Source organism: Procambarus clarkii, chromosome 35, assembly GCF_040958095.1.
Source record: "Procambarus clarkii isolate CNS0578487 chromosome 35, FALCON_Pclarkii_2.0, whole genome shotgun sequence".
NCBI lineage: Eukaryota > Metazoa > Arthropoda > Malacostraca > Decapoda > Cambaridae > Procambarus > Procambarus clarkii.
In genome coordinates, this window is record NC_091184.1 from 10,522,570 (window position 1) to 10,530,754 (window position 8,185).

General features: G+C 37.3%; 1 protein-coding gene across 1 annotated transcript in view; it reads right to left on the reverse strand.

Annotated features, from left to right (window-relative positions):
• Positions 1 to 7,699, reverse strand: part of LOC138371355 (tripartite motif-containing protein 59-like) — a 54,620-nt gene extending 46,921 nt beyond the window's left edge. Inside the window, exon 1 of the mRNA XM_069336141.1 lies at positions 6,415 to 7,699. The gene's annotated coding sequence lies outside the window, so the exon portion shown is untranslated. The remainder of the gene's footprint in view (positions 1 to 6,414) is intronic.
• Positions 7,700 to 8,185: the final 486 nt, after the last annotated feature.

Genomic DNA, 8,185 nt, shown 5'->3' on the forward strand with positions numbered 1-8,185 from the left:
GAGCTGCCATTTAATTAGCTCATAAGTCAGAATGACTAATCTGACTAGACTAGAATGACTAGGCTGCTAATCTCACTGTCGACTCAGAATTTTCCTTGATTTTAATGAATAAACTTTTCAGTTCTCTACTTTTCTATTATTTTAGCTAGTTAGCAAATTATTTGTACCATCAGTCAGAATGACTACTGCAGGGCAGTGCACATTAAATTCAATTTCCTCATTTGAATTTGGGGTGATCGTGATACTGCGTGATGTTATTGTCTAGTAACTCAATAGTTACAAGTCACAGCGACCCTAGACAGTGACCTTACTGTAGTGTCATAGTCTCCTTGATCTTGAAGGACTAATAATACTTTACTGTATAATCATACAATAGTGTTATCAGTTCTTAGGAACTTATTCTGAGTTTGCCTACGATTCAGCAGCTACGTAATACACCATTACATGTCACTGCGACCCTAGTTGTTGAGTTTATTGTGAGCTTTAGAGTGTTCCTGATTACCGATAACTTAATCATTTAATGTTTCAATATTTAACACGTTTCCACTAAGGGAAACTACAAGCCTATTATAGTTCTCAACTAAGAGCAATTCTTTAATTATTGTGTAGGCTATAAGTAACATGTTTCATTTACATGTAATTAGCAAGACTTAAGTTCTTGTAAGTCCTTGATCAATCCGGGACGTTCGTTATGTGTGTACCAACATACTAACATATTAACATACTAATGTACTAATCTTAATATCACTTCGGGATAGGTCAGTACAACACAGTACACTACGACCCTAGAATCCTCCCCCCAGAGTTATGTTGGATATTTCCAACACCGAATACAACACTGTTGTATTCTCATTACTTATTACTAACAATACTAATTATTGTAGTAAGTAAAATTAACAACAGGTAGAATTCTCATGTACTAATAATTTCATCTGTGCAGTAGGCTAGGAGTCTCACGTCACCTGACGCCAGTATTGCGTCAGATTTCCTTACAGTAAACACATTATATCCAATGTATGTGAGAATTAAACACGATTCTCTATACCTAAGGCATTCTGTATGATAACTAATTGCAGATGAATTGACTTCCAACTAAATGCCGAATAGAGCGTTGGAGTCATAGCGTCTATCTCGTAATAACGTTAACGTCACCAGTGAATGCCATGGGGAGACATTAATTCCTCTCCCTTATATATTTACTATTCTTAAATTGGTAAATAATAATAATTTCCTCCTCTAAATAATAAACCCGTCCAGTCTTCAACGTTTCAAGCGTAAATGCGAGAAATATTAATGTTCGTGACAATAATTTGTTTTATGAACGCGGATGCGGCGTGGGTAGAGGAAGGCCAACTCAGTACACGCGGAGAGCCGCTCAGAGGCAGACCTGCGTATTCCGTACTCACAAGGAGACGCCATTGTCCAGCCACTAGGGCAGACGTTATCCATCCTCAGATGAAAGTCGCCACTGTGAGGCGTGAATAACCTTGCAGATAATATCTTCAGCTAGTGCTGGTGTCAAATAAGGAACCTTTTAACCTGGTTCTTGACGACACGTGACCGGCCAGCGAAGCGCGTCACTATCCAGGATAGGTCAAACCGGAGCCTGGGACGCGAAGCACGGCAATCTTAATACTTATACAGTGCCCACAGCTAAGTATAGTCCTTTATGTGATGCATCAGGTAAAAGTTTAATGGTAGCTGGGTGATTGTCCGTTATGACGCACGATAACATCTAATAACAGGTGATTAAATTCTGTCACCTGTAACTCTCAATTTCTTGAATATAGATTTAGTAGTTAAATTAGTTACTACTGTACATATTTGTCTTGCAGCACGAGAGAGGAACTCTCCATGCCGTCTTCTCCCATATTAATCCGTCCCTTTCGTCAGCCGACCGAGTCCAGAGAATAAGAGGAACTTCCATGGCTTGTCTAAAGGAATCATCATTAAGCTAAGACTATATTTTCTTTCATGATTCTATTGCAATTTCTTATGTGCAGAATCCCTCAGGATTAATATGTGGTTTACTGTAACTCTCATTGCTATACTCATAATCTATGTTTCCATCTATGGTAATGATAGCAGTTTCAATATAATTTTTATAGGATTAGATTATTATTAATTGAATTAGTGAACGAACCACACTAATTCCTGGACGTACTTACCTCCAGTAATAACCCCCCAATGTAGGTGCTTGAGGGTTTGATTCATTTAATAATACAGCCCATTAATTATTTCTATGTTCATAAATTCTAGTATTTTTATCCATAGTTACTGGTTTCATCTAGGAATTATTTAATGATCAGAAATTCTCAGTTTCCCTCTTTACTATAAAAGCGGGTGGTCCTTCGTAATTTAATTTACTACATTAATATTTAAATAATCAGATTCAAGCCCCAAATATCCCACAGACGTTCCCTCCATGCTAGATTTTATATTAACCAGGAAGGAGGAAGAGATATTTGATATTCAGTACCTTCCTCCCTTGGGTAAAAGTGACCATGTCTTTTTGGGAATAAACTATGCAATGCGTTATAATCTGGTAGAAAATAAGGAGGTTGAAGCAGTTGAAAAAGCTGACTTCAGGAGAGGACACTATGGCGACCTTAGACATTTTTTTTAGTGAGTATAATTGGACAGACTTGTTGCTAGGCAAGGAAGTAAATGAGATGTATGTCAAGTTTTGTGAAATATATGATAAAGGCACAAAAAAAATTATACCAAAGCAGAGATACACAACTAGGAAACAGGATTGGTTTGACAGAAATTGTGAGAGGGCCAGAGACCAAAAGACACAAAAATGGAATCAATATAGCAAGAGGCCAAACCCCCAAACATACAAGCGATACAAAGACGCGAGAAACAACTACACGTCAGTGAGGAGAGAGGAAGAAAAAAATTTTGAAAAAGAAATTGTGGACAAATGCAAAACAGAACCAGGTCTATTCTATAAATTCATAAACAACAAATTGCAGGGTAAAGGATAATATTCAGAGGTTGAAAATGGGAAATAGATTCACGGAAAAAGAAAAAGAAACGTGTGAAACATTAAACGAAAAGTTTCAAAGTGTGTTTGTACAAAATGAAATCTTCAGGGAACCAGACACAATAAGAATTCCAGAGAACAACAGAGCACATAGAGGTGTCTAGAAACGAAGTGGAAAAAATGCTCAAGGAGCTAAGTAAGAACAAAGCAGTTGGTCCAGATGGAGTTTCACCCTGGGTTCTGAGAGAATGTGCACCTGAGCTCAGCATTCCACTTCAACTGATTTTTCAGGCATCCCTGTTTACAGGAGTTGTAGCTGATGTGTGTGGAAAAAGGCTAACATCATTCCAATCTACATAAGTGGCAATTGTCAAAATATTGGAAAAAATAATTAAAACTAAATGGGTAGAACACCTGGACAAAAACAATATAATATCAGACAGACAGTATGTTTTTCAATCTGGAAGATCCTGTGTAACGAATTTACTCGGTTTCTATGATCGAGCCACAGAGATTTTACAGGAAAGAGATGGTTGGGTTGACTGCATCTATCTGGACCTAAAAAAGGCTTTTGACAGTTTCACATAAGAGGTTGTTCTGGAAATGAATATATTGGAGGGGTGACAGGTAAGCTTCTAGCATGGGTGAAAAATTTCCTAACTGATAGAAAAATGAGGGCCGTAATCAAAGGCAATGTGTCGGATTGGAGAAATGTCCCAAGTGGAGTACCATAGGGTTTAGTTCTTGGACCGGTAATGTTTATTGTTTACATAAACGATCTACCAGATGGAATACAGAATTATATGAACATGTTTGCTGATGATGCTAAGATAATAGAAAGAATAAGAAACCTAGATGATTGTCATGCCCTTCAAGAAGATCTGGACAAAATAAGTATATGGAGCAATACTTTGCAAATGGAATTTAACGTGAATAAATGCCATGTTATGGAATGAGGATTTAGAGAACATCGACCCCACACAACCTATAAATTATGTGAGAAATCTTTAAAGAATTCTGACAAAGAAAGGGATCTAGGGAAAGTTCTAGATAGAAAACCGTCACCTGAGGACCACATTAAGAACATTGTGCAAGGTGCCTATGCTACACTTTCTAATTTCAAAATTGCTTTTAAATACATGGATGGTGAAATACTAAAGAAATTGTTCACGACTTTTGTAAGACCAAAGCTGGAATATGAGGCAGTTGTATGGTGCCCATAACTTACGAAGCACATCAACAAACTGGAAAAGGTGCAAAGACATGCCACTAAGTGGCTCCCAGAAGTAAAGGACAAGAGGGGTCTGTCTAATTACCACAAGCTACACAAGCTTCACAAAGCTTCCTGGCAATACGTTTGTAATGAATAAATATGATATGTTAGGTTAGGCTGACCTAACCTAACCTAACCTAACCTAACCTAACCTAACCAAACCAAACCTAACCTAACCTAACCTAACCTAACCGACGCTTGGATCGTCGACTTTATTTGGCGTCACCAGCTCTTTATTTTCGTCTAATTTCTTAATAAAAATATACTTTTTCAGATTAAAATTATGTTTTCTCATGTTGTACATTCAGCACCAACATTATAATGAGTAAATATATCATATTTATTCATTACTAACATAAGCTTTCTGAAGCTTTGTGAAGCTTGTGTAGCTTGTGGTAATTAGACGGACCGGACAAGAGCTATGAGGAGAGGTTAGAGGCATTAAATATGAAAAACTAGAAGATAGAAGAAAAAGAGGTGATATGATCACCAAGTACAAAATAGTAACAGGAATCGATAAAATTGACAGGGAAGAATTCCTGAGACTCGGAACTTCAAGAACAAGAGGTCATAGATTTAAACTAACGAAACAAAGCTGCCAGAGAAATATAAGAAAATTCAATTTTGTAAACAGAGTGGTAGACAATTGGAATAAATTAGGTGAGGTGGTGGAGGCCAAAACCATCAGTAATTTCAAAGCGTGATATGTATGACAAAGAGTGCTGGGAAGATGGGACACCACGAGCATAGCTCTCATCTTGTAACTACACTTAGGTAATTGCATTTAGGTAATTACAACTCAACTGGTAAGGTAAGTACAGTACTGCAACGTGCCATATCAATTTATTTCATTTCAATATACATTCTTTGTTATTTAAATTTTTCATAAGGCAAATGTGTACTGGCATATGCATTAATGTGATTGTATTTTTTTTTGGGGGGGGGGGGGGGGGGAAAGGGTGTTGCTGGGGCCGAACGGATGGAACGAATTCCACACTGGAATAAATCGGCTATGCCCCATAGCCGAGGACACACTGTATTACTCATTTAATTTCTATATTTACTGTCAACATTTAATGTCATCTAATTTCATGCATTTCTTTGATAAAGTGTTTACTCGTGTCCTTTATGATATTCGTTATTTGTAAGTGTTGGCCCCATTAACCTTAAATTATAGTATGTTACTCTATGTTCTGATTTGTTAAAAAAAAAATGTTGTGAGGAGCAGTTCACTTGCTTTTCTAAATTACAACTTGTATTTCCATTCTATAATTAATGCAAATAAACTACTGTACTGTTGCTAGAACTTGACTCCATAATGTAATAGTCTATGCTTGTCATCCTTAAGTATCACCTTCTTTGTATTAATTTTTTATTTTCCTGGAACACTCTCATTTTGTTAGCTTACTACTCTAATAGTATTAAGTGTTTTACCTCGTCACAACATTAATTAAACAACTTTTATATTATTAATAATTTTTGCCCGAAACGCTTTGCATAATAGTAGCTTCATTAGTATATGTAACTCCTGTCTCTTCATTGAACAATACTCTTATGTTCTTTGTACACACAATCTTTTGAATAAATAATAATAATATTATTATTATTATTTACACACGGAAAATCACACAAAAGTGATATACATCAATGAGAAAATTCACTCGGGCTGTGAGATGAGGCAAACCTGCAATGTTTGCATTACCTCATAGCCTCAGTGGATTGTTCATTGATGTATATCACCTTAGTGTGATTTTCTGTGTATCTGAAGTTGTGCATACAGTGTTGAACTACAGTACTTTATCCTTCACCTGAGTGCTTAGGGGTCTTACATAAAATTTGGACTGGCTTCAGGACTTCCTGTGATATCAGGATATCACAGACTTCCTGTGTTATCAGTAGAAATCCGATTATAAAACTTTTAGGAAGTCAGTGGTGGTACAGTGGTAGAGTATGCGACTGGCAATGCCTTGGTTGTTGGTTTGCAACACCACACAGTCCCAGTGGATTTTCGTATTATTATTATTATAAAAATTATCATATTCGATAGACCAATGTCCACACCCCAACAATGCCATAGGCCTATTTCCACACCCCAACAATTGCATGTTGGGGTGTAAGACAATGGTGGAGCAGAAAGTACTCCAGTACTTACGGTGGATGATGAGAGTGCGAGGAACAAGGTGGTCAAGTGGCGCCAGTGACTCCTTCCTTCAACAGTTTTGTCTCTCCCTCGTGGTATATCCTCAATGTCTTCAGTGGTGTGGCCTCACTACACACTTACACTGCCACAAGTGTCCTGAGAGTACTGTGGGAGGAACAATTTGGCGGGTATTGTGGACACAGGTCTTTAAGACAGGCGAACTTCACGAGTCGTGGAGACGTGTATAGCAACCTTTGTTGTGATGACGTCACTCGCTCGCTCGCTTACTCGCCACGTCGCTCTTCCCATTTTCTTTGGTTACTGATCTTTGCTGAAGTTTAATTTACCTGAAAGCCACTAATATTGGTGGCCTCAACGAGGACAGGAAGCTGGCGGCTTGTTAAAGGTTCTACCCATTTGCCTGGACGATCTTTTCTATCTGTATTTTAAAACCCAGTACAGATTTGGCGTTTACCTTACCTACTCTTTGGCGGGTAGGCTGTTTTACGGGTTTACAACCATACGGGTGAAAGAGCATCTTCTGTTTTCTGTCCTACATTGAGGCTTGTTGAGCTCGAACCCGAGAATCTGACCTTTTGAAGAAAGTGTCCAGATCGACATCGTCCAAATTGTTTAGTATTTGAAAGGTTTCGATGAGCTCCGCCCTGTCATGCTGGTTTGCAGTGTTATATATTTATTTATTTATTTATTTATATACAAGAAGGTACATTGGGATTGTGAGGATACATAGCATAGTAATTACATTCTTGTAAAGCCACTAGTACGCGCAGCGTTTCGGACAGGTCCATGTACCTTCTTGTATATATATATATAAATCTAAGAAAATTTTAAGTAGGTAAATACTAGCAAAATTTATAAAAATGATAACAGATACATAGCAAGAAAAAAAATAAGATGAGAAAAATTTGTAGGTATATTAAGGCACATAGGTAGCTCAGATTGATTGCAATGACAGCTTGAATGGTAGTTAACAAAAATTAGTAGGCACAATACAGTATATAGCTTGCACAAAAGCACATAAAAAGAAGACAGCAATGAACACAATGAGAGAGTTGTTTGGATTAAGTACATAAAGATTGGGAGATTTGGTAACACTAGATACAAAGCAAATTTAAAGCTCATTGTGGGAAACTACGAAGATGAAATTAAGTACTTTTTGGTTTTGTTTTTGAATGGGGCAAAAGTTGGACAGCTTTTCAATTCACTAGGGAGTGAGTTCCATAGACTGGGTCCCTTTATTTGCGTAGAGTGTTTACACAGATTAAGTTTGACCCTGGGGATATCAAAGAGATATTTATTTCTGGTGTGGTGATAATGGGTCCTATTACATCTGTCCGGGGAGAGTTTCAGAGCAGAATTTGCATTTAAGAACAGGGTTTTGTAAATGTAGTTGACACAAGAGAATGTGTGGAGGGAGTTAATATTTAGCAAGTTTAGGGATTTAAACAAGGGAGCTGAGTGTTGTCTGAAAGCAGAGTTTGTTATAATTCTGATAGCAGATTTTTGCTGGTTGATGATGGGCATGAGGTGGTTTGCAGTGGCTGACCCCCATGCACAGATACCATAATTCAGATAGGGATAGATTAGTGCATAATATAGTGAGAGGAGAGCAGAGTTAGGAACATAATATCTGATTTTAGAGAGTATACCAACTGTTTTAGAGACTTTCTTAGTTATGTGTTGAATGTGGGTGCTGAAGTTAAGTCTCTTGTCTAGGAATAGGTCAAGAAACTTTCCATCATTTTTATTACTAATGTTAATG